At 39.2% G+C, this 26,767-nt stretch overlaps 1 protein-coding gene across 4 annotated transcripts in view; it reads right to left on the bottom strand.

Moving 5' to 3' along the window:
• Positions 1-26,767, bottom strand: part of NLGN4X (neuroligin 4 X-linked) — a 346,528-nt gene that overhangs the window by 305,348 nt on the left and 14,413 nt on the right. The window contains exon 2 of one of the 4 annotated variants that reach the window (XM_026451806.2): positions 944-1,251. The exons of the other annotated variants lie outside the window; for them this stretch is intronic. The gene's annotated coding sequence lies outside the window, so the exon portion shown is untranslated. The remainder of the gene's footprint in view (positions 1-943; positions 1,252-26,767) is intronic. 4 annotated transcript variants of the gene reach the window in all.

The raw sequence follows: 26,767 nt of genomic DNA, 5'->3' as shown, positions 1-26,767 counted from the left end.
AGAGATCAACCAGTAACCAGAATCCATCACTTGAGCAGCTAGAGGCCACCAATGAAAACCCATGTGAGCCAGCGGCAGCTTCTTGTGTTGTTGAAGGCCACTGAATCTCTCCCTAGTGCACATAAATTTTACATGTAAAATTCAAGGGTGTTCCCAGGCCCCATTCATCCATACACCCCAGATGACAGGCTTTAAACTTGCTCTGTGTTTAGAGTTGTAGTGCATGCATTCATAGAATCCCTAATACAAAAGTATATGGACAAATACATGCATCAGAAACCACCACTTAATGAAAATGTTCCTTAAAAATCATATTAAAAGTCTTTGTTTTTCTCTTGACATTTTAACACTGCAAAAATACAGATACAAGACATAAAACTTACCGATTGTGTCATTGCGGATTCAGAATTGATGGTTTTTAATAAAAGCAGTGAACATATTAATAATTACTGTGAATTTGCCATCTAATTAAATCTTAGAAAAATCATAAGTTAACTGTATATCACCTTAATCAGTATTTTGTCTCTATAAAAATATATGAAAATCTGTTTTCTCTACAAATTTAAAGGAAATATCAACTCTAACTCCACCTTCTTTAGTCAGAGTGGCTTAAAAATTTCTTTTCAAATTTCTTAGTATAGAAAAATAATGTTTGCTATTCAAAACCAATAACCAAAGAAATAAGAATGGGGAAAAGAATGGCTTTCCGAACTATTTCAAAGGTTTGCTGCATTAAATACGTATTTGAGAGTATTCAAGCTAAAACTAACATAACTTTCAGCCCTGAAAGACTTCAGTCATTCTGTAGCGGTTCATCGCTGAAAGGAAGAAAATATACTCACACATCAATCAACGTACAAACGCACAGTAAATGCACGCACGCGCACGTACACGCACGCGCACGTACTCGCACGCGCCAGGAGGCACGCACACATTTCCGCACCCGATGCCCTACGCATCACCGGATGTGACGTCCCGCGTGGAGCCCCACAGACAGGAAATGCCATTAGAAGAAGGTGGGGCGAAGGTTCCCGGCGAAGTCTCCACTGAAGGAGCTTGTGAGAAATGCTGAGTTAAGACAGTCCTCGCCAAGGCCTTCTTTCCCTTCTTTCCTGTACTAAGCATTAGTCTTGCTACCCTCAGAGGCCAGTATGTCAGTGCCCACGGGAATCCTATCGCTCCAACATGTCCCTCTTTTTCTCTAGCAGATGTCATGGACCCACCTTGTAGGATTTTGGAGGGGAATGGTCCCTGGTGAAAGAGGAATCAGGAAATTAGCAGAACGGGGAAACTGGGAAACTCTTGCCTCAGCATGAAAAGGTAATTGACATAAAATAATCTTTTACTCGAGGCAAAACAAAGAAACACAGATGAGCTTTAGTTACATTTTAAAAAAATGTAAGTCAGGGAAATTTCTGAATAAACAAAATATATTTATTTTTATTTGATCAATAACCTACAACGCCCTTCCACTTCTTAATTTAGCAAATATTTATTAGTTTACTGCTATGGGACAGGCACTCTTGTGGCTGACAGAGAAAGAAAAGTTAACAAGAACCAGCACCCATCTCCTGGTGTTTCCATGTATCCACCATAGTTTACATAAAAGGATTAGATATTGAAGTTTTGATAATTGTACACTTTTTTAAATGCTCATCGAGTACTAATTTTAAAAGCTAAATATTAAACTAAACTTTATTTTCCCCATGTCTGCATAACTCGGTTCATCTCTTTTGATTTCTGAGCAGACAAAATACCCTGATTAACTCCTGCATACTCCAAAGCTAGATAGAGGAGAAATCTTTTTTAGCAATTACTCTTCAATTGATGAGCTTTCATCCCACTTTCTAAGTGGAAGGAGCATATCATAGAGATTGAGTGTGTATTTCAATCACAATTTACCCCATTGTCTGCCTTTGAAATCACCTTCAAGAATCATAGATGTCTTTGTAATAACATTCAAATACTGTCCTTTTTTTTTCCAGTCGTTGATTCCCTAACATCTGAAGGTTATACTGTAGTTGCTGCACCACACCGATTTGCATAACTACTTTAAGTCCTTTGAAATCACAAAATGTTTAATGTAAGATTCATTTGGGTAATATGCGTTCAGAACTTAGTATCAACAATCTCAATGTTCAAACTTACAAGCCCCTAGAATTACCCTGATCATCAGAATCTTCAACATACTCACAAATTCAATTCCATATAATACTGACTTTCCAATTTCCTAGTTCACCCCTTCATCCTTTGACTTAAAAATTATATTTTCAGGAATGCCATGAAAGGAATTTTTCTTGATCATCAGTTTTGAATTGGACTAAGTCATACTGGCAATAAAGTAAATTCTAACATAAGATCACTAAGACTACCCAGACTATCATGAAAATCCATTGCAAAGAATTCTCCTTAACAGGGATTACAAAACCAGAAAGTGTTCAGTCAACTGTATATAGAAAAATTGAATGAACTGGCATAAATTGAAATTTTCAAGTATTAAATAAGCTTCACGAATTATTTGTACTTCTGAGCTAGCTATGGTTCTTAATTTACATTCACACATTCTTCATAGTGAAAAGGAATGAATGCATGTCTCTGCAGTCTTTAAACATACCAAAAACCTAGTAATTGCAAACAACGAATTAGCAGCAGACCTGGATTACAGCATAGATGTCCTCACTATCAGGCTTATGGGTGTTTCTACGAAATCCTGCACCCCTCCTCAAGTACAACCGACGTCACTGAAGAGTCATGATACCTTCAGTTCTTACTGAGAATTTTGAGAATACTGGGAAAGGAAAAACCCTTTGTCACTTGTTTTTCATCCAGCCAACTGATTCTTGGTGTACCATGTAGGAAATTCCAACCTAGGATCACCATTCAGCAAAGACCACTCCAAATTATCAGGAAAACACACTCCAAAGCATTCCCCCTTAAGAGAAACTGCAGCCACCAATTAAGCAAAAGCAGTAGCTGACTCTTGCAGAGACATGCTGATAATGCCCAGTGGTTTCAAATGTAGATTGAACCTAAGTGCATATGGTAAAACAATAAAAAAAAGTCCTAGGTTCAGAAATTCTCATTTCCTTCTCATGATTGTGCACTTTATATAATGTTACCTTTGGGTTTCATAAAGTGAGTCTATCATATTATAAGCTTTGAGTCGTCTATAGCTCTGAGCCTGATGCCAGACCTGTTACTACTGCTTCTCCTTGGAACTAGGACAGGCTGATTATATTAAAGTGAATGTTCTTTGCACTGCAGCTACTGAAATGATTACAACCAAAACTGCATTGGGTTCCTGTTCCAAAGGCTGTAGGTGTGAGAGAGAAGACAAATATTTCTCAGACTTCAGGCCTTGATTATTTATTAAGACTCGTCCAGGTTGAAAGAAAAGAAAATGGAAAAAAGAAGAAAGTTGAATAATTCAGGAGCCAACCATAATGTATCATTATTGATTATTTAGCTGTATATGCTGATGAAAAATGATGTGTACCTTTATTCGTTTTACCTTTGGTAAGACAAATAAATCTATACTAGATAAAAATAGCAAACAGCTGATCAATCATTTTTCCAAATATGATTTTCTTCCAATTTGTATGTTAATGATCCAATGGGGGAGGTGGGACAGTATTAATCTTTACAAATTACAAATTATCTTTGAAAAACAAAAGCTGATATTTGTTTATGGCAGGAAATATGGAGAGATGTTTAAAAATCAACTTTTTTTGGAAACAAGAGTTCCATAAAGGACATGACCTTGACAATCTTCTAGAATCAAGGAAAAATACTGAAGTTTTATTCTATAAAGAGAAAACCATGGATAGGAAAATTATCTGGCAATCATTAAAGAGATATTCAAATGGCCTTTGTGGTCTAAATTTTGACAAAAGTTTGGAAGCTACAACATTCAAATTAATAAGAAAATTTGTCAGTAACCAATATTTAAGCAATCAAATTGTAAAGACTTCAGATTTGCAGCTGAACCATGAAAAGACACAGCCATTTACTTGAAATGTATGAAAGCATCAGATGAACCTTTCGAAAATTTGAATTTGTGGGGAAGGGTCCAGATTTTCAATTGTGAAATATCTCCAGTAACATGGCCTCACAGCTGTATATCACAAAAGTATTCTACCCATATCTTTTCCTTGGGCTCTGCTCTATTTCTAATGTCCAGACAGTGAGAAAGATCTCATGGTCTGAGTGTCCCCTCTGCCTGTACTAGTAGCACCTGTCTGATATTTTGAACCCCCACTCTGCAGGAGCTACAAACAAAAAGGGTAAAATGAGATGCTGGGGTCATTCAGATGGCCCAAGATGGACTTTTTGATCATTGCAAATGTTTACTCTGGAAGAAAATAGACTTCTGGTGAGCAGTGCAGCCAAGGGTGAATTTCTGAGAGGTTTACACACAGTGAGTCAGAGAACTGACCTTCATTTGTGTTTTTCTGCTTTATGAGATGTACCCCGAACTGTGGCCATGAGGAGGAACAGACAATTATTTAAAAATCGCAAATTTCCAAGCATGTCACTTTGGACACTCCAAATGAGCTAGAAACCACTGCTTTCTACTTTTGTTTGTTTCAAAATTTTTTTTTTAAAGTAAACAATTTTCACCACCAAAGTAATCCGAAAGCACTGCTAGACTTGGTTTAACCAGGCTGAAAAATGCATCAATGAAATAAGTCAGTAGAGGTTAATGATTACCAATAATTATTTTTTCAAAATTATTCATCAACTCATGCAACACAGGATGGGTAGAATTTCAGTAAGGAGGGAAAGGAAATGTTGCACACAGGCAGACAGAATAGCATAAATCAAAGGCTGGAGGTAGGAAGGCACCAGGCTTGGGATTGCCTGGGTGCAGTAAGGGACTAGAAAAGAAGCTCAGACGCTCTAAAGGGCTTGATCCAAAGTGAAGTGTGTGCTGGGCACGGTGGCTCACACCTGTAATCCCAACACTTTTGGAGGCCAAAGCCGGTGGATCACTTGAGGTCAGGAGTTCAAGACCAGCCTGGCCAACATGGTAAAACCTCGTCCCTACTAAAAATACAAAAACTAGCTGAGCGTTGTGGTGGGTGCCTGTAATCCCAGCTACTTGGGAGGCTGAGGCAGGAGAATCACTTGAACCTGGGAGGCAGAGGTTGCAGTGAGCTGAAATTACACCACTGCACTATGGCCTGGATGAAAGAGTGAGACTCCATCTCAAAAAAAAAAAAAAAAAAGAAGTGTGTATGTACTTCAGAAAAGCCAATTAACCAGTAAGACTGACTGATATGGCATTTTTCAGCATTCTAAAGTTTCCTCTGAATTTTCTTTTGAAATATTTTAATTCTGGATCAGGCACTTTCAGCAATAGTGATGAGTTCCCATTCATGCTCATACGACGGGACTCTCACCCCATGCATCCCCTACCCCTTACCTAGAAAGTTTGGGCATTCCTTAGACATCACCAGGCACTGAGCGTTTTAGTGGCCTTTTTTTCCCCCGAATTTTTTTTTTTTTTTTTTTTTTTTTTGAGACAGGGTCTCGCTTTGTTGGCCAGGCTGGAGTACAGTGGAGCAATCACAGCTCACTACAGTCTCAAACTCCTGAGTTCAAGTGATCCTCCCACCTCAGCCTCCCAAGTAGCTGGGACTACAGGTGTGCATCACCATGTCTGGCTAATTTTTAAATTTTGTAGAGATGAAGTCTCACTGTGTGGCCCAGGCTGGTCTCGAACTCCTGAACCCAAGTGATTCTCCCTCCTCAGCCTCCTAACGTGTTGGGATTACAGGCGTGAGCCACTGTGCCTGGCCTCAATTACTTCTTATAATGTGACAGGTTAGGTATTTTATTACCCATGTTTGACAGCAAAGAAAGAGGAAGATATTAAAAGGTAATGAATAAACCATCTACCTAAGTTCATGCTGTGGCGTGTGCTTCCATCCTGCAGCCTAAAGATCCTTCTTGGATGCATCTTCCAACAGACACCCTGGCGTCCTGGTAGGCCCAGGGGTTACAAGGAGAGCATGCAAACAGAATGAAGGGGCCTGCGTAACAGCAGCACAGGTTTCCCATAAGTGTGGCCAATGATCTGGAGCTGCCCCTCTCCTGTGGATCTGTTTCCCCTTAGAAAAATGAGGCGGTGAGAACGGACCTACAGCCCACCCAGCCATGACTCACCTGGGCTGTCCTCCAGGCAGACCCCAACTCCATCACCTTCCTTCCCAATCTTGCATCTAAGCTCTGATCAGATAGGAACACTCAGGCTCAAGGAAGGATGAGGTTTTTAGGGTTACAATGAATGACAGTGAGCCTCCCAGGCAGCCCTCTGGTCTGAGCTCCAGGTTCAGGGTTTTGAACAACTGCCCGAGCCCACAGCCTGGCCACACAGTGGTTCTCCAGTGCAACGGTGCAGTCCGGAACACAGTCATTGACTGCCATGCTGGACTCGCCAGTAACTATTCCTGATACCTACCATTGCCTCGTCCTTCTGAGATAGTGCCTTTAAAAATGCCTCCCTGGAAACCTGCTTGATTTTTTTTTTCATCTCAGCACACTGTTCCCTATTTAAAAAAAGAAAAAAAAAAGAAGAAAAACATACCACTCTCCATCAGTAAAAGAGATGATATTGTTTCAGAACCAATGTGACATTCCTTATGAGCTTTCTTATGGGTAGTTACAAGAACTAGCTGGTCGTGACATGAAGTAATTCTTAACTTGTTCCCTAATAAGTCAAGGAACTAGTCTAGTGGGAGCACCCACACACATGCATGGCTTCATGTGGAATCTCTCTGCAACCATTTTGGCACACACATGCAATCTGAGAATACAAACTCAATGAAGGCTCCTTGAGGCTTCCAATGGGCAACTCATTATCTGGTTGGCATTCATCTGGGTGGCATTAAAGTTTTATTGGAGATCATCAACTCAGTGTATTTTCCTGTTAGATATAACTTGTTTAATAAAAGAAATCTGCAAAATGTGTGAAGAGAACCAATCAATAATTTAGAAATCACTTATTTGCAAGAACTAATCCTCAACCTGCAGAGATGTTTTGCTGTGGCAGAAGGTCAGAACAACACTGCCATTGACTCTAGGGCAAGAAAACTTATCTCAAAATCAGCTGGGTGTGGCGGCATGTGTCTATGGTCCCAGCGGACTCAGGAGGCTGAGATGGGAGGATCACTTGAGCCTGGGAGGTTGAGGCTGCAGTGAGCTATGATCGCACCACTGCACTCCAGCCTGGGCGACAGAGCCAGACCTTGTCTCCTCTATATATTAGGTTGGTGCAAACGTAATTGCGGTTTTTGCCTTACATTCAAGGGTATAAACCACAATTATGTTTGCATCAACTGAATAGATAAATCATCTCCACTGGATCAGTTATCATCTCAGGACTGTTCGGAGTTTTTCTTGCCATCTCACCCGGAATGCTCTGTTTATAGGATGAGTCTCATGCGACACTTCTCATTTAACTTTTAAGCAAGAACCATTGATAAGTAACACCCGCAAGATATCTAACAGAGTACTACGTGGCCTTTCACACTGAGGATTTTGCATCTATAGGAAACACGGTAAGGGAAGAAGAGGAGACATCACTCAATATCCTTCTGGGCTTATTTCCACGCTTGAAAAAATATTAATACAAAGTAGATAAGGGCTTTGGGTTTCACAGCTAATGAGCCAGCACATTATTAAATTGCAGGAAGACAAGATCATATTTTAACTATGTTTTTGATTTCTCATAACACCTAGCACATTTTGTTATTAATAGGTGTTATCATAAATATTGTTGATGAAACTGTATTTGTAAAAATGACTTTATATTTAACAACAATCATCATTACATTCATCTTCACTGACCCTTCTACAGCCAAGGGCAGGAGTTACTATGACATCTTATTTTACATTGGGAAAAAAATGATATCCATGTGTTAAGTAACGCAGCTCACTGAAGCAGGGAGTAAGACCTATCTTGACTCCAAGGACCATGCATTTTTTCAAAATATCAAGCTACCTCTTCATCCAAACAATTCTAATAATAGTAATAATAATAGTTTTTTTATTTTTTATTTTTATTTACATGTCCAGAATGTGCAGGTTGCTTACACAGGTAAACGTGTGCCATGGTGGTTTGCTGCACCTATCAACCGGTCACCTAGGTATTAAGCTCCACGTGCATTAGCTGTTTGTCCGAATAATAAGTTATAATACCTAATATGTACATAGTGGGTCAGCAACTAACTTGTTGAATTCTTTACATATACTAACTCTTAATTGTCTCCAAAAACATATAAGGTATCTGTGAGCTTTATCCCCATTAGTTGAGAACACTAACGCAGGGACATATTAGCTAACTTGCCCAACACCACAGAGCTGTAAAAGCGGAGGCAGAACTCAAGCTGCGTTGTTTGGCTTTCACCCACCACGGGACAATGGCTCAGGTGGGGGTCGAGACCATCATTTTTCTCCCACATCCCAAAATCTCCGCACTGTGGGGATCTATAGCTGAAACAGTTTTCATCAGTGACAAAAATTACCAGTGTAAAAACAATAAAAGTTTTGTGATATTAGCGCCAAAGACAGTCCCATAATGCATGAGTGTGCATACAGTAAATGCTCAATATTAGCTCTGGAAATTGTATTATTAAGACTGTGAAATTGCCTATACATTTATTTTACTTGATCATACCTTTGTTCACACCCACCAATCAGTGTTAAATTTACAGATATCAAGTTAATGATGTATGTATATTTCAGAAAAATTTTACAATAATTAGTGTGCACTGTATCTGACTGGCTGTATTTTTTGTGATAGGGTAAAAATTATTATTATTATTTTACTTATTTATTTACTTTGGAGACAGACCTTGCTCTTTTACCCAGGCTGGAATACAATGGCATGATCATAGCTAGCTGTAATCTCAAATTCCTAGGCTCAAGTGATCCCGCTGCCTCAGCCTCCCAAGTACCTGGGACTACAGGTGGATGCCTCTAAACCTGGCTAATTTTTAAAATCATCTTTAGAGAGATAGGATGTCACTGTGTTGCCCAGGCTGGTCTCGAACTCTGGGCTCAAGCAATTCTTCTGTATTAGCCTACCAGAGTGCTGAGATTAATGATAGTCATGAGCCACTGCCCCCAGCCTATTATTATTATATTAGATTTGAGGTTTTATTTGTTTCTTGGTTTGCTTGGTTTTGTTTACAGGTTTGTTTAGATACACAAGTGAGGCGGTGAAACTAATTGTATCTGTGTGTGCTTCCCCTATTTTCAAATGTGATATTGCTAAAATCTGATGGAACAAAATATTCCCATTGAAAGTGTTTCGCTGGGTGCGGTGGCTCACACCTGTAATCTCAGCACTTTGGGAGGCCGAGGCAGGTGGATCACAAGGTCAGGAGATCGAGACCATCCTGGCTAACATGGTGAAACCCCGTCTCTACTAAATATACAAAAAATTAGCCGGGCGTGGTGGCGGATGCCTGTAGTCCCAGCTGCTCTGGAGGCTGAGGCAGGAGAATGGCGTGAACCTGGGAGGCGGAGCTTGCAGTGAGCAGAGATGGTGCCACTGTATTCCAGCCTGGGCAACAGAGTGAGACTCTGTCTCATAAAAAAAAAAAAGGTGTTTCATGTGTAGTCATCTACCTAGCGAGTCTCCCTGGAAAGAACTCGGTTCATCCATCCTAGCTCTGCCTCGGAGGAGTAGGAGGAGTGTGTGCACAGTTGCTGCCCTCGGTGTCAAGAACGTTTCCATGCATCCTGCAGGCCTCAGCCACTACCGCTCCTCTTATGGGTCCCTGGTCACCTCCATGCAGACTCAACTATCTTTCCTGCAGTCCATGGTTATGTATTTCCTAACTAGGTTTGCCTCTTCATAAAGGAAAACCCTTCCTGGGGGTACTCACAACACAGCATTCTTCCTGGCTTCTCTTTTGTTGTTGTTGGAAATCCCAAGGATTGAGGAGGGAGAGGAAGGCAGGGGCTTTTTATCACTCCCATAGGTGATGCCATTTGGGTGCAAGGCAGAATGCAGACCATTAACACTCTCTGTTCAAATCATCACTTCAGGTCGGGTTCGGTGGCTCACGCCTGTAATCCCAGCACTTTGGGAGGCCGAGGCGGGCAGATCACCTGAGGTCAGCAGTTCGAGACCAGCCTGACCAACAGGGAGAAACCCTGTCTCTACTAAAAATACAAAAATTAGCCGGGTGTGGTGGTGCATGCCTGTAATCCCAGCTACTTGGGAGGCTGAAGCAGGAGAATCGCTTGAACCCGGGAGGCGGAGGCTGTGGTTAGCCGAGATCAGGCCATTGCCCTCCAGCCTGGGCAACAACAGCGAAACTCCGTCCTAAAAAATAATAATAATAATAATAATAATAATAATAATAATAATAATAATAATAATCACTTCTTCATGTTTCCACTTGGTTCTCAGTGACGTGATTCACTCTCACAAAAGTTATTTCATTTATTTAGAGCTCAGTTATAAGCCATTGTCATGTAGCTGATACAGTATTTCAAAGGTTAAAGAATAAATTATCTAGATTAAAATTCTTCTGGGCTTTACTCCAGAATTTGGACAAGATAACCTATTACAGAAGGCCACAAGACAGAATGAGATCCTGTATCAAAAAATGCAATTTCATATTAATATGAAGATAATCAGCCATTTGTACTCAAATTTATCTGTTGCCTAGACTGGAGTGCAATGGTGCAACCTTGGATCACTGCAGCCTCAACCTCCTCAGCTCAAGCAATCCTCCCACCTCAGCCTCCTGAATAGCTGGGACTACAGGCATGCACCCCTATGCTCAACTATTTTTTTTTTTTTTTTGTATTTTTTATAGAGACAGAGTCTCACTATGTTGCCCCAGTTGCTCTTGAACTCCTGGAAGCAAGCAATTGGCTCCTGCCGGGCCTCCCAAAGTGCTGGGATTACAGGCATGAGCCAGTGTGCCTGGCTAGAATTGCATTTTATAATCTAAGTTGTCATATAAAAACTACAACCTATGGTATTCATATCATTTGTAATAATTTACATTCTACTTAATAAATAAGTTTTTGATCACTATCTAAAAGTATATTTTAAAAACACTAATTATAGGGGGGGATAGATTTTCTCGATAGTCAACATGAATTAAAGCAGAAAGGTGCTAATTAAACTAACAGTTATGGGACCGGGCCTGGTGGCTCATGCCTGTAATCCCAGCACTTTGGGAGGCTGAAGAGGGAAGATTCCTTCAGCTCAGGAGTTTAAGACCAGCCTGGGCAACATGGCGAAACTCTGTCTCTACAAAAAATACAAAAATTAGTCAGGTGTGGTGGTGCACGCCTGTAGTCCCAGCTACTCCAGAGGCTAAGGTGGGAGGATCGCTTGAGTCCTGGAGCAGAGGCTGCAGTGAGCTGTGGTTACGCCACTGCACTCCACCCTGGGTAACAGAATGAAGCCCTGTCTCAAAAAAACAAACAAACAAACAAAAAATAACAACATTATGGAGCATTCATATCACTTTAAAGAAAGCTTAGCATAAAGAGAATGCATTAGTCAAAACATACACACCTTTGGAGGAATATCAGATGCGGAAACTAAGAAGGTTATCATCCACACTATAATGACGTTTCAAATAAACCTCTCCATGTAAGTTCATCATTACAACTAAAGATTTGGGGGTTCAGAGAGAGGCACATAGCTATTCCAACTCGCCCTGGGTAGTTAGTCAAGAAGAAACCTAGGACATAAGATATAATGATATAAATATTTTCATCAAGATGGCATTGATAGAACTCTGACTTTTCATTTGATGCTAACGTTATCCCTTTGTATCAACATAAATTACAATACAGATTGTCTAGAAACCCTAAGTCATGTCATTGTACAAAAGTTTGCTGAACGTGGACCATGAATGTGCTGTGAGGACAGGGAAGGGATCCTAAAGATGAATGCCACCTGATCCCTCTCCTCAAGGTCTTTCAGGGAGCGCATCATTAAGGCAAGTACTTATAAATTGCATGAGCTCCTATACTGGTGATGCAAGAATAGACAGTGTTGTGCTCAGAAGAGGCAGCATCTCAGAAAAACCTTCAGAAGATGTCCTCAAAGATGACCTTGAAAGAGTAGAGAGAGAAGCAGCATCTTTCTCAGAGTGGGGCCCATGAAAAGCAAGAGATGGAAACTGTAGCCGACCCCCCAGTGACCTCAAGAGGTCTGGACTATGACTCTAGCCAAGGTTCTGACAACAGTGATGACTAATATGAACATGTAGGCCTACACAAACACACACAAAAACAGGAAAATAAAAAGCTATTTTTAAAACCTGAAGCTATCTCAGAGGGCTTTTTAAGTTAAAAAGAAGTATCCCTAGGATGGTCCATTATTTATTGAATTTTCTTTTGAGTCCCAGTGATCCCCTAAATTTCTAAACTAAAAAGTAGGAGGACAAATTTAATTTTGGTAGATTTCTTGATTAACTACAACAATATGGCATGCTCAGCAGAGAAAAGAATTTACCTGCAGGATTTAGTGTAGTCATTCTGGATATTTCCAGATGTGACTATGAATGTTCAAATGAACATAAATGACCTTGATTTATACCCTAAGTTATCTCAACAAAATTTTATGTCCTTTCCTCAAACAAAGCAATCTTTCAAACTATGTTTTTTTTTTAAGTTGTAAATTTAATAAATCATCTGATTTTTTGTCTTGGATTTGCTCCCATTTCTTAACACAACATTCATCTTACTTAATTTTTAGCATTATGAAATCAAGAAAATATTAATGAATAAAAAAATTTCTGTTTAGAATTTTAGAAGAATAAGTTTAAAAATAGAGGATTGATTTTACACAATTCTGCTCCTCCCAAATCATCCCACAATTCTGATAAACTCTCAAGAAATTAATTTATTGAACACACTGCTAGTTTTGACCCAAATCTTTATAAGAAATTTAAAAAGCACATAGACCTATCCATCCAGTAAGCAGTAGAAGTAAGCAACACTGCACAGCAGATTTATAGCTTTAGTGTTAGAATGTAAATGATTAAACTTCAAAATCCTGAACTTTCTTAGACTGCATCACTCTCAATATTCCAGGCACGTACCAGAATGAGAAATTTGACAAAAATTTTCTATGACATCATCTTTAATGAAATACAGGCAAAAAAATCTTAAAACTCTAGGGACATTAATACAGATGAGGAAGATTTTTTTAAAGATAGCCATTTAGAAATAAATCACATGCATGTACTGAGTGACCCAAACATTTTTGGTAAATCGTGCTAATTTAGAAATACCAAAGTGAACAATCAAGGAAGATCCATGTTCCCTTAAGTGAGAGAGGAACGTTCCTCTACAGTGGGTTGATTATACAATGAAAGACGGCCTTCCCTCAGAGTCTCTCTGGCTTGGCTGCATGTCTCAGAAAACTGTGATAGCTGACTTAACACTTGTTTTTACCAGGCAACATTTGATTTTCTCATTCATCCAGTGAAAATCCACAGTGTCTTACAACTACTCATTTCTTTAATAAATACCCAGTGAGTGCTGACCTATTCCAGATTCATGCAATACACATGTTTACAGAATGCAGAGAAAAATTCACTAACTCCCTGGATCCGCCACACATATCCATAAGTAGACAAAGAATAAAAAAGCCTTCAAGATCAGGTGAGCTCAGAGAAGAAAGTAAATAATGGGTTGAATAAGAACACAACCGAGGGTGGAACCCACTTTAAATGGGAACAGGACAAGGTGTTCTGGCCAGAGGAAGTGGCACACAAAAATGTCCTAACACTGTACGCGCTCAGTTAGAACACAAAACCGAAAGAGGACTGGGACAGCAGTGCAGTGAGAAGAGGATGGCCTGGGATGAAGCTGGAGAAGTGAGTAAGAGGCTTACTGTATAAAAGTGGAATAGGTCAGTGAAAGGAATTTGGGGTTCATTCTCAGTGTCATGAGAAACAGTTCTTTGTAAAACATTTTAGACTATGAAGGAGAAAGACAAGGATGGGCCAAAGATAAGTAATGTCAGGGCCGCCTTCAACACTTTCTATATACCTGTTTTAAAGTGTTTTACAAGCTTAATTTACTCCTTTTTTTTTTTTTTTTTTTTGAACAAGCATCTAATAATACTAATAATACTGACCTTCACCTACCCCTGAACTCTCTCCCTTTTCTTAACTGGACAACTACACCCATAACTGCAACCTTGTATGGTTATTCATTGTCTTGGCCTCTCTCCAATAGTTTGCAAGGTTCCATCAGTATCATCCTTCCAATGCCTCTGCAGAGCCTTATGCCTTCCCCATGTCCTCAATCTCTACCACAGTTGAATCTATAAGTAGATCTCAACTTGCATTACTGACGTTCTGTCTTCTATCACTACCTCCACTATCATGAAACTGATATTTCTTAAATAATTCTGCAAAAGTCCTAATATGATTGCCCCATTGCCTACAGAATAACATCTATAAGGCTTACCATCGAGTTGCACCACCTGAAATGATCTGATTTCAATTTCATCACTCAAACTCAAACTCAACATGCCCTTGAGACAACACTCAACACAACACACCCTATTCCTCAACACTTGCTGTACCTATGTATTTGTTCACACTTTCTCCTTTGTCCTTACGACAAAATTCTATACAGCTCATAAGCTACCTCCTTTGGAAGAGCTTCTGGTGATAGTCTAGCTTCCAAGATGGCCAATTGACACCTGCTATTAACACCTTCCTGCAATCCTTATCCACATGGTGCCAGATTTGATTTGAACAACCAATAGCATGTAGCAAAAGTGACAAGGTGTCACCTCCAAATCAAGTGCCAAAGTGACAAGGTGTCACCTCCAAGATCAAGTTCTAAGAGTGGGTGGCTTTCATCTTAGACTCTCTTTCAGCCTCCCTCTTTCTCTCCTCACTTTCAGAAAAGCCAGCTGTTAATGTCACCTGTCTAGCCCTAGGGAGAAGCCCATGTGGCCAAGAACTGAAGCCTCCTGCCAAGTGACATGTAAGTGAGATTCTCCAACACCCTCATAAAACTGCAAGCCCTGTCTACAACTTGACCGCAACATCATGAGAGACCCTAAACTAGAACTGGCCAGCTACACTGCTCCTGAATCCCTGATGTATAGAAATGCATGAGATGATAAATGCTTGCAGTTTTAACCTAAGGTTTAGAGGAACATTTTATGCAGCAATAGATAACCAATGCAGTGTCCAAAATGACACAAATGGAAAACAAGATTCTGTGCTGCCAAGGTCTGTGTTTTTACCCACTTATGGAATGTGTGATGTGCATGCCTTGTAGTATAGGTATTTTCATTTATCATTTTGTCTTCCTTACTGAGAGTCTGCTCTCCCTGGGATAAGAGATTGAATCTTATCTGTGTTTCTATCACTGATGGTATCTGGCATGATGACCTTCTCAAAGTAAGATGGCAGTACATAGTTATCAAATGTATAAACGAAGAAGGAAGAAAAGATGTTGTATGCATGGTTTCTCAGTTTTTAAAGGAAGAATAGCTGCATGCAGTCTGGAATTACCAGACCTTCGTTTGAGAAGCCATATACTTGTGGATCCCTGAAGTAACAAACAATCTGCTGCCTTCATGTTGCTGTAGTGTTTTGAATTATGAGCCAAGCATTTGGAGGCCATAGGGAAATAAATAATGCCCAGCATATCAATGAGTTTTTACGGTTGTTGTTATTAATCTTTAAGTCCCTCACAGTCCATAGCACATGGTAGATGCCCAATAAATATGCATTGGCTTGAATTGACTGGGAAACTGAAAACATAAAGATAACGTACAAATCAGTAGAGCATAACTGGATGACAAAAAGCAAATGATGAGACCCAGAGCTGTGGATGCCGGCCTCTGAACAGGAAAGAATAAAACAGAACGTTGAGCTCAAAACTCAAGCAGGTCATGTGTGCACATATAACCTAGAAATACCCTAAGGCAGTAGTTCTAAAAGGGTAATCCCAAGACCAGTAATGGCAACTTCAACTGGGGAGTTATGGGTCCCATCTCAGATCTGCTGACTCAGAAACTCCTGGGATGGGTCCCAGCAATTTGCCTTTAACGAACCCTCTAGGAGACTCTGATGCTTATGTTTGAGAAACACTACACTGGACTATCTGCTTCAAAAGCAATGAAGACATTGGGTTTAGCACCTCCTTTCAGTAACAATGTACCAAAGACTCATTCTGAGAAATTCAGCAATAAAATAGATGGGAATTAATCCCAGAACCCATGGTTTTGTGGATGCAGCAATCAGGGAAACCGGGAAACCATGAGCCAATTCTTACCATTACAACGCATCACTGAGGGTTTGCAGCAGGAGCTCAACTCTATCCCTTTTACCACTCAAAGATGTCACCCTGCAACACGATCATCCCACAATGTATTCATCTCTACAACCATTTCTTTCGTTATTTCTACCTCCTCCCAACTTTCAGTTCTCTCATCATTGGGAAGACTTTTCATGAACCCTGACAGCATCCCCATTCCTACGAATTCTCATATTATCCTAGCCCCATGATTAGAATCATGGTGTCAGACGCATTTAGGCTATTGCTTGAGAAGTGTCTTTATCCTCCAGCAGAGCACACACTCCAGGACGGAGCTGGTGTCTGTTCCTCACCTACCCTCACTGGGCAGCCCAGTGCCTGCCAGGCAACAGGCACTCAGTGATCAGTGTACTAAAAGCACAGCCAAGTTTCAAAAAGTTCTGACATTCACATCAAATGTGAGGTTAAAGAGGGTTGCATTAATCCAATTTCTAAAGGTTAAGAAAGATCTCTTCCCAGATAAGAAAAGAGAAGTCATGAATAACAAAACTCTATGTCCATACAAGAGCTGGGAAAGATGTAGTGTTTGATCATTTGCTTAATGGTTTACAATGCACGAGTTTGAGGTTGAAAATACATGGGAGAAACCCAATGTTGCAGTTCCTACTTCCTGAGAGTCAGACATAGAATGAAGTGAAAGCAAAAACTGAACACTATGAAGTGTACGCCCCACCACCAAGTTTAATTTCAGTGCAATTTCAATTGTCTACCATAAATGACACACCGTGCTTTTAGGATACTACCTGACTTCTGAGGATCTAGATGTCTTGCAGTGTGTAAATACTTGTGAATGGGTCTGAAATTACACCATTTCTACTAGCAATCCCCCTCTTGCCAATTCACATCCAACACTTAACCAGGTCACAATGAAGTTTATTTAGAAAACACACAGAGCATCTCATATCCTGAGATGAGATCATGGTTTAAAATGAGCAGTATTCAAGTCGAGAGTCTTAATTATAATGATGAATGTTCTCAAATCACATAGCTTAGAAAGGCCCTGGAGATAGGTCCAACTCACAAATTTTACAGTTGAGGGAAGGGAAACCCCACTGTTGATCTTCAGACACCTGCAATGAAATATGGGTCCCCCACACCGCAATGTGTTGATGCAGTGGCATGGAGCAGTGGAGTCTCTAAAATCCTCATGACTATGGGAAAGTGATTCCGGAAGACAAGTGTGGCTGGGTGAGGAGTCTGTCCTTCAAACCCAGCTCTGCCCCAAGCTGGCTGTATAACTTCGGGCCCATCCATTATGTACCACATGGGCTGTAAGTGATATGTTCATTAATTTGATTATTATATGTTCATTAATGTGATCATTGTTACACAATGTATACGTACATCCAGTTGTTACACTGGACACTTTCCATATATACAGTTTTTGTCAAATAAATATTTTCAAATGAAAAAAATGAATTTAAATAAAGAACTCTGTGCCTTGGTGTATGAGTTTCCTAGAGTTACTGTCAAAAAAGATCACAAGCCTTATGTCTCAGGAAACAGGAATATGCCCTCTCAAAGTTCTGAAGTCTAAAAGTTCAAAATCATGATGTTGGCCATGCTCGCTTTGAGGGTTTTTGGTGAGGATGCTTTCCTGTCTCTTCTAAATTCAGGGGGTTGCCAGCAATCCTTGGGATTCCCTTTTTTTGTAGTTGCATCATGCCAACCTCTGCTTCCACCATGAGATGGCCATCTTCACCTTGTGAGTGTCTGTGTGTTCTCACGGTGGTTTCAACACCAGTTATACAGAATGAGGGCCACTTGAATCACCTCATTGTAATTACATCTGCAAAGACCTTATTTCAAAATAAGATCACAATCTGAGGTGCTGGGCGTTAGGATTTCAATGTATCTTCTCGGGGAACGCAATTCGATCCATAACACAGTTCAATCCGTAACAGCAAACCAGATTTTATTTGTAAAATTAGAGGGTAAGAATCAAGGTATTTTAGGTTCAATCACTAAAATGTCAAGCCTGGAACAAAGTAGAACAAGAAAATTGCACTAGATTCTCTCTCTCTCTCTCTCTCTCTCTCTCTCTCACACACACACACACACACACACACACACACACACACACATTTAGAATTGGGAATTGAGAAAATGCAACCTTTGGATGGATGGGTGGATGCGTTTACTTTCAAACAGGCATTTTCTCATCATACGAAAATGACCTTGCTGTTTCTACACATTTGCATCACATTGATGAATGAAGTCAGAATATGCTCTGCACATATTCAAAACTACATCCACCATAAATGTGGAGCACAACTGCAACCAAACTGTATTTGGGAGCAATTTGCACACATACATCAAACACTGTGTGCAATAATGCATAATAAATTAACTTTTCCTTTTATCCTATAATTGACTGGAGTCTAATTTATTGACCTATTTCCTTGTAGAGCAAAAACTTCTTTTAAACCCATCCCGTTACTCAGTTGGAATATTTTAACCACGGCATCGATATCTCAAAAATGTAACCAAATTTTTAAAAATGTACCCAAGAAGAAGTAAAACACTTATGTTTATGAGTGGCTTAATGAAAATAATACAGATTCCTTGCATCAAATATAAATATTAAATAAATGTATATGGGAAAAGAACAGGATTCACTGCGTTATACAATTTTACAGAATGAAAATCTTCTTAACTAGATGGTGCGTATTTCCCAGACTTTTAGAAATTTCATATGGAGTGGAAGTTGGCACTTCAAATGAAATGAGGCTTATTGCTATTTTATTAACATCGGAATAAAAATAACTGGTTTTGCATATACCCTTTTATTATAAAAGGTGTAAAATGTGCCCATTTATTATCAAAATTTAAAACGATAATACAAAATAACCTATTATGAGGTCATTTATGACAAATGTTATACTGCATTCTTTGGGGTTGGTGACATTAATTCTGAATCTCTGAGGTTAATAATACATCTTTTTAAAACACATTTTCCACCTAAATTCATGTCATATTCACTCCCAGAATATTAAAAGTTCTTATTTTGTTGGAGAATCTAATTTTAATCAATCAATGTAACAGTTCAGAAAATATAACACCATTTTCAATGAGTCTTAAATTTAATTTTCTGTGCAGCACATTTCTGGTGTTCCCATTGATGTTAATAAGTTCTAATAACTGACAGCTCTCATCAATGTGTTCGTATCTGTGGAACAGTAAATCTCATTCTTCACATCAAATGTTCAAATACTCTCTTCCCATCTACTGAGCTTTCATTTGGAACATGATTTTGCCCAATTTTAGATAAGCTAGCTGCATTTCGTTCTGCACTTTGTTCTATCAGACACTTATCAGGGATTTTCTTTCTCTTTATTTCCTGTCTTTGTTTTCTCGTAAGCTCTCACTTATATAAATCAATGCCACCTCCTTTTGGATAGCGTGCGTTATACCGACTGTCCCCAAATGTCAATCCGATTCTCATTACAACTGATAGAATTCATAAAGTCTATTCTGGTTATGAAAAACATCTTCCAGAATAATGTGCTTACTATCTCTTAGTGCACACTTTGCCCAGTTTTTCTTATCTGGTTATGCCCAGCGTACACGTCGGGGCTACTAGAATCCAAAAACCAGTGAAATTCCCCATGTAAAACTTGGAATAAGTACACCTCATTTCATAACAGAGCTTTTTAACTGGGATGGATTTTACTCCCAAGGGGATATCTGAGAATGTCTGGAGACATTTGTGGATGTCAAATTCAAAAAAATAATAGAGGTTGATGAGGATGCAGAGATAAAGGAATCATATACACTGTTGATGGGAAAGTAAATTAGTGTAAGTTCTATGGAAAACAGTATGGAGAGTCCTCAAAGAACTAAAAATAGAACTACCATCTTATCTAGCAATTCCACTGCTGGGTATCTACCCAAATAAAAAGAAATCGCTGTCAAAAGGATACCTGCATGCATATGTTTAACACAGCACTATTCACAATAGCAAAGATACGGAATCCAGCTAGGCATCCGTCGATGGATAAATGAATAAAGAAAATGTGGTATATATGCATAATGAAATATTATTCAGCCATAAAATGAACGAAACTATGTCTTTTGCAGGAGCATGGATGGAACTGGAGGCCATTATCTTAAGTGAAACAACTCGGAAACAGAAAGTCAAAAACAATATGTCCTCACTCCTAAGTGGGAGCTAAATAATGTGTACATATGGACATAGAGAGTGGAATAATAGACACTGGAGAATCAAAAAGGTGGGAGGGTGGTAGGATGATGAGGAATGAGAAATTACTCAACGGATACAGTGCATGTTATTCGGGTGGTGGTTACACTAAAAACCCAGATTTCATCACTATGCAATATATCCATGTAATAAACAGCACTTGTGCCCCTTAAATTTATACAAGCTTTTTTTAAAACAGGGATGTGTATATGACGGGCACCTAGAAGCTTGAGTCCAGCAATTCCATTCAGCATCAAACAAGGCACAGGACAGCCACCACAACAAAGAATTATCCACCCTCAATGTTAAGAGCACCAAAGTTAGTAAATCTTGTTTTGTAAGAGACATGTATCCTTGTAAAATATCTGAGTAAATCAAGTCACATTTTAAATTACACAGAATGTAGTTTATAAAATTCTCTAGTGCATCCTTGTGTAACAGGTTCCAATGATCTTCTACTAATAATACCACCATCCCAGATACTCGTTTAGAAGTCTGGATTTATATCATGCATACACACACACTCACAGATACACACAGATACACACACATACACACACACAACTCTTCTTAAAATGAGGCATACTTACATTAGCATAAGAATGATAGCCAACTATTTGTAACTGTATAGATTAGATGAGTTTGGTTTTCTTTAGTCATATTTTTCCTGTGTTTTAGAGACAGGATCTCTCTGTCACCCAGGCTGGAGTGCAGCGGCACTATCAGAGTTCACTGCAGCCTCCAACTCCTCGGCTCAAGCCATCCTCCTGTCTCAGCCTCTCCAGTAGCTGGGATTACAAGAGTGAGCCACCACATCTGGCTACTTTTTTTCTGTAGAAATGGGGTCTCACTATGTTGTCCAAGCTGGTCTTGAACTGCTGGCCTCAAGCAATCCTCCCTCTTTGGCCTCTCTTTAGCCTCTATCATTCAAAATATCATGTGCAATGTTGAGTTCAATAGAACTAATAATTTTAGTTAACTGTGGGTTGGCAAAGAGGAAAAAATTGCATTTGATTCTTTGTGCATGCGTGTGCACCCATGTGCGTGTGTGTGTGTGTATGTGTAATGGTGCAACAAAAGCTACCTTCTGACACCCCTTTATCTTTGCTTCTCATCAGATCTGTATCTCTGCCAGGTACCACATAATATAAGGCTGAGGTGGGAAGACTGCTTGAGCCCAGAAGTTCAAGACTTCATCGAGCTATGATTGCATCACTGCACTCCAGCATGGGCGACAGAGCGAGACCCTGTCTTCAAAATAAAACCTCGTTAAAAATAGATAAAAATGAGACATACTGAGTCCAAAGAGCTGTCACATAGCTGGCAAATTTCCCCAGCAGCATTCCTTCTGGGTAGAACACTACCAAGTCACACAGCATTTGCTCCTAAGGAGTTGGCAACCTAAGACTGTGCATTATGGAAAATACACACGTTCCTTCTAAAATAACTTGACAACTACATTTTCCAATTCTAAAACCCACTTTCATGTAGAGTTAAAACGAGCAGTTTTTTTCAACAAGAATGTGCATAAAAAGATAGGGAAGCTATATCAATTAAAAGAAATGTAAAAGACAAATCAATCTATTGTAGTGCTAGACCTTGTGTGAGTTACCAAACTATAAGAAGATCATTTTGACATTTACAACTTTATAGTGGATGATACGGAGGAATTACTGTTGATAATTTTAGGCATGGAAAAGATTCTGCAGCTGTGTAAAATAAAATGTTTCCTATATTTTAGAGCAATGTACAGACATATATTTAAATGAATTACATCATGCCATAATAAGAATGGAAATATGAATGAAGTTAGATACTAAAGATTAGGCTATGCATTCATAATTGCTGAAGCCAACTGATGGGCACATGGGATCCATTATTCTATTTTCTCTTCTTTTTTTTTTTTTTGTCATAGACCAGAAATTTTCTATAGTAAAATATTCCATAAGGTTTCAAGTGAATACAAATGTTTACAAAAGGGATACAAGAGGGAAAAATGTGTACAGACCAATGCAGAATGTTTTTTGAAACATACAAAAGAAAGTAAGTAATGCCCCTATAATGAAGAATGCTCAATTTACAAGGAAGAGTTTCAAAATAAATTAGAGGAGGGAGGGGTGTGGAGCAAAAAAATAAAGAAAAATACATTAGAGGAGCAAAAACATTAAAACAATCTAAATGTCAAAAAATATGTCAAGAACTTGGTATGTTAACGCATAGTCTTTTGAGAAAATTAACCATGAAAAACAATGCTTATGAAGATTTTTAATAATCCTAAAATGGCTTATGCTATAATAGTGTATGAAATGTAAAGTTCAAAATGGCATAGAGATATATACAGATCTAGATGTAGAAATATAATGTGAATATCAGTAAAGATATGTGTACAGATAAAAAAACAGATATGATTAAGATATAGGTGAGAAAAGGTACAATATGATATAGAACAGTTACTGATATGCTATAGCTATAGACTCTAATATTGGTACAGATAAAGATGTGATCTACACGCAAATATATATGTATATACATACATATGATATAAATGCAGATAAACACGTAGATGTAGATAGAGAATTATCATCTGTGTTTAAAATATCCAGAAAATCAATGGAACAAATTATACAGTTACTTACTATTAACAACTAGTCTATGGAATGATGATCCAGTTTTACATTTCTTTTTTCAAAGTTTCTGTATTTCTTTCCTATACTATTCTTTATTCCTTCACCATAAGAAAAAAAAATCCTGCCTTTAAAAGCCTCCTTGAGGCTGGGCACCATGGCTCATGCCTGTAATCCCAGCACATCAGGAGGCTGAGGTGGGCGGCTCATCTGAGGTCAGGAGTTCGAGACCAGCCTGGCTAACATGGTGAAACACCATCACTACTAAAAATACAAAAATTTGCCTGGCGTGCTGGTGGGCAACTGTAATCCCAGCTACTCAGGAGGCTGAGACAGGAGAATCGCTTGAACTGGAGGCGGAGGTTGCAGTGAGCCGAGATTGCGCCATTGCTCTCCAGCCTGGGCGACAGAGCAAGACTCCATTTTAAAAAAAAAAAAAAGAAAGAAAAAAAAGAGTCCTTGAAATGGCTACAATCTGCTTATATTCTTAATTCCAAAAATAGATCCGGTTACATGAATTAAAAAAAAAAAAAAAAAAGACTGCTTCTTAAGCAATGTTTAAGTAATAACCGCCTGCATGCATATTAAAATTTTATGTTAAAACACATCATAAGGTTAAGAGGATGATATCCCCTTTTGAAATATTGATAGTTGTGACAAGACGCACACAGCTATTTATACGGAGACTGCAGCATCTACCCTGATTAATGGGGTCCTCTGGAAGTCTTCTGGTTAGTAACATGTTCCTTCAGCTTATATCTCTTTATCGAACGACACTAGGATGAGTGGTGGGAGGAATGACCTCTGCCCCACTCTTAAGCTGTGGTATGGGTGTTTTTGCTTACTGCATAGGAAGGTCATAGATTAAAGCAATGAAGCATGTTTAAGGACACTGTAATGTTTGCCCATCCACTGAGGTTTCCTGATAGAAGAAGGTGTTTTTGCAAGCTGAGCATCCATGAACCAGCAAGGTTGAGAGTTTCTCTAAGAGTCATTTACCGTTGAGTCCTTGCATTTACTTGCTATTCAAGTGAATAGACTTTCTGATGTCTACATCATGGCCACAAAAAAATATAAAGTAGAATAAGTCACAGTAATGTAGAATTGAATTAAAGCCCAAAGCATATCCAAAATATCCATGTGCCCATAGTGATATAAACGATTGATTAAATAAATAGAGGGGAGAGAGCCACCTTTCTTAGGGAAGAATTCCAAATAATTTATCAATATTCCACCATCCGGGAGGTGGAGCTTCATTCTGTCTCTTCTCCCACCCCCATCCCACTTTAGGGACTTGCTTTCAAAGACTAGACTTGGGGTGGAGGGGAGAGTACAACTTTACAGCAGAGAAAACTGACAAATTCTCTGTCAGCCACGTGATCAAAGCCAACATCAAGAGCAAAAGTCTTGTGGACAGTAGTCACCGTTGCTAAGGTGAGATGAAGGAAACCTTCATCTCTGTGGATTTCCTCCCCCAAACACATATCCCTGTCTAAAACATCAGACAGGCCCTAGTTGGTGGACATTCTCCATAACATTAATACCTCAAAACTATTAAGGTCGTGAAATACAAGGAAAGACTGAGAAACTGTCACAGACTAGATGAGGCTAAGAAAATAGGGCAAATCCATGCATCATGATATTTCAGATGGTATCTCGGAACAGAAAAAGGACATTAGGTGAACACCAGTGAAATCCAAATAAAGTGTGATGTCGATTCTTAGTAACATACTAATGTTAGTTCCTTAATTGTAACAGATGGGTGACATAAGATGCTCTGTGGGTGTGGAGTTAAACAGTAACTCTCTGTACTATCTTTGCAACCTTTCAGCAAACCTGAAACTATCCTAACATTTTTAAAAGGTTATTTTAAAAAATGAAAATAGGAGTGCAAAAATGTCCTTTTAAAAGATTAAAACAGGTTTGTATTTTGTAAAAGTAGTCAATGTGTAAGAATCAAAGAGTCAGAATTACCATCGCAATGGAACAATTCTGCTGGCTTCCAGTCCTGAAACTTTCCACCAAACGGAATAATCAGCACCTTGTTTTAATCCTGCAGAATCAACGCCTCAGTGTACAAAAGCAACAGGAACAAAGTTAAAATTTGGAAATGTTTCTCCTCCACATAATAAATGGAGCATTCCCAGCGCACTTACTTTAAAGCATTGTGGAAGAAAATACACTTTTATCCACTGCGGCATTCTCAAGTTCTTAGATGGGGAGTTGTAAAAATCAAAGAACACCACTGACAAGGTCATCAAGCTGTCTGACAAACAATAATTAATTTTCAGGTCAACAGAAAGCATCTTGATAAAAGCTGTGACTCCAGGTTTCACAGGTCTGCACTGCAAAAAACAATTACCCCAAATATGAAGGCCAGGAGTGGGCTTCTGTTGTTGATGCACAAGACAGTGGGTTCTGCTCTTAACACATCCGCAAGTCCTTATTCTGACTTTCGTTTGCCCTTGAACCAGCCCTCTGATACAGACTCATCATCACAAAATACAGATTTCACCAAGTCATCTCTCTCGGAGACTTGACAGGTCATATGTGAACCCTCCAATTTGACAAGACACTCCAAGACTAACTCCTGCAAATCCAACTTCCCATTTTGCCTTTTGTGTCTCCATGAAGCTGAAGATTTCAATGCACAGGCTCATCCGCAAAAGAGCGTCCTGGAGCCTTTTTGCCTCTAGGCCCTTTTGTTTGACTCTTAATCTAATGAAAGTAGATGTTGCTTTTCTCTTGATTATATCTCCCAGGACTAAACATAGATGGAAAGAGAAGTAGAATCCACCAGTTTTTGCAGAAAGGTAGAGCCAAGTGCGATGGCTGATGCCTGTAATCCCAGTATTTCAAGAGGTCAGTCCGAAGGATCCCTTGAGCCCAGGAGTTCAAGATCAGCCTGTGCAACATAGTGAGATCCCGTCTCTTAAAAAGAAAAAAATATATATAGAAAGTTCCCATCACAGACAAAGCCCTGTAAGGAAAGGCAAGAATCATCCCTGAAAAAGATCTTATCCCTTCTTAACAACGCCTGAGACACAGCCAGATGCATTAAACAAACGCAATTAATTAACACTTAAAAAATGTAAAAATGCTAGGTTCTGACTTACAAATAAAAACAGGGAATGGGAGCAGGTTTAGAAACAGCTAAGGTGCATTCATCATAACTCATAAAACAAAATGAGCTCCCACCAACAAGTGCAGCTTTTAATGCGGGACATGTCTTTTCCTGCTTTCTCTGCTAGTCCCTTTCATAGAAATGATTTACCTGTTTAAATCTCTGCTGCTTAATAAAGAAAAGTCTGTTTTGAAAATTAAATAATGCACTTTGCTTTATTTTGCCCATTTAAAATTTCTTCTAATTTTGCAAGCTTGTCATGAATTGGCGAAAACAGATATTTTAAAAATTGGGGGTATTTCATCTTCGTTTCAGGAATAGTGTTTAAAAGTATGGGGATAAATCACGGCCAGGTGCGGTGGCTCATGCCTGTAATCCCAACACTTTGAGAGGCAGATGCAGGTGGATCACCTGAGGTCGGGAGTTCGAGACCAGCCTGACCAACATGGAGAAACCCCATCTCTACTAAAAATACAAAAT

The sequence above is a fragment of the Piliocolobus tephrosceles genome, chromosome Y, assembly GCF_002776525.5.
Source record: "Piliocolobus tephrosceles isolate RC106 chromosome Y, ASM277652v3, whole genome shotgun sequence".
Lineage (NCBI taxonomy): Eukaryota > Metazoa > Chordata > Mammalia > Primates > Cercopithecidae > Piliocolobus > Piliocolobus tephrosceles.
This window is presented reverse-complemented; position numbering and strand designations above follow the sequence as displayed.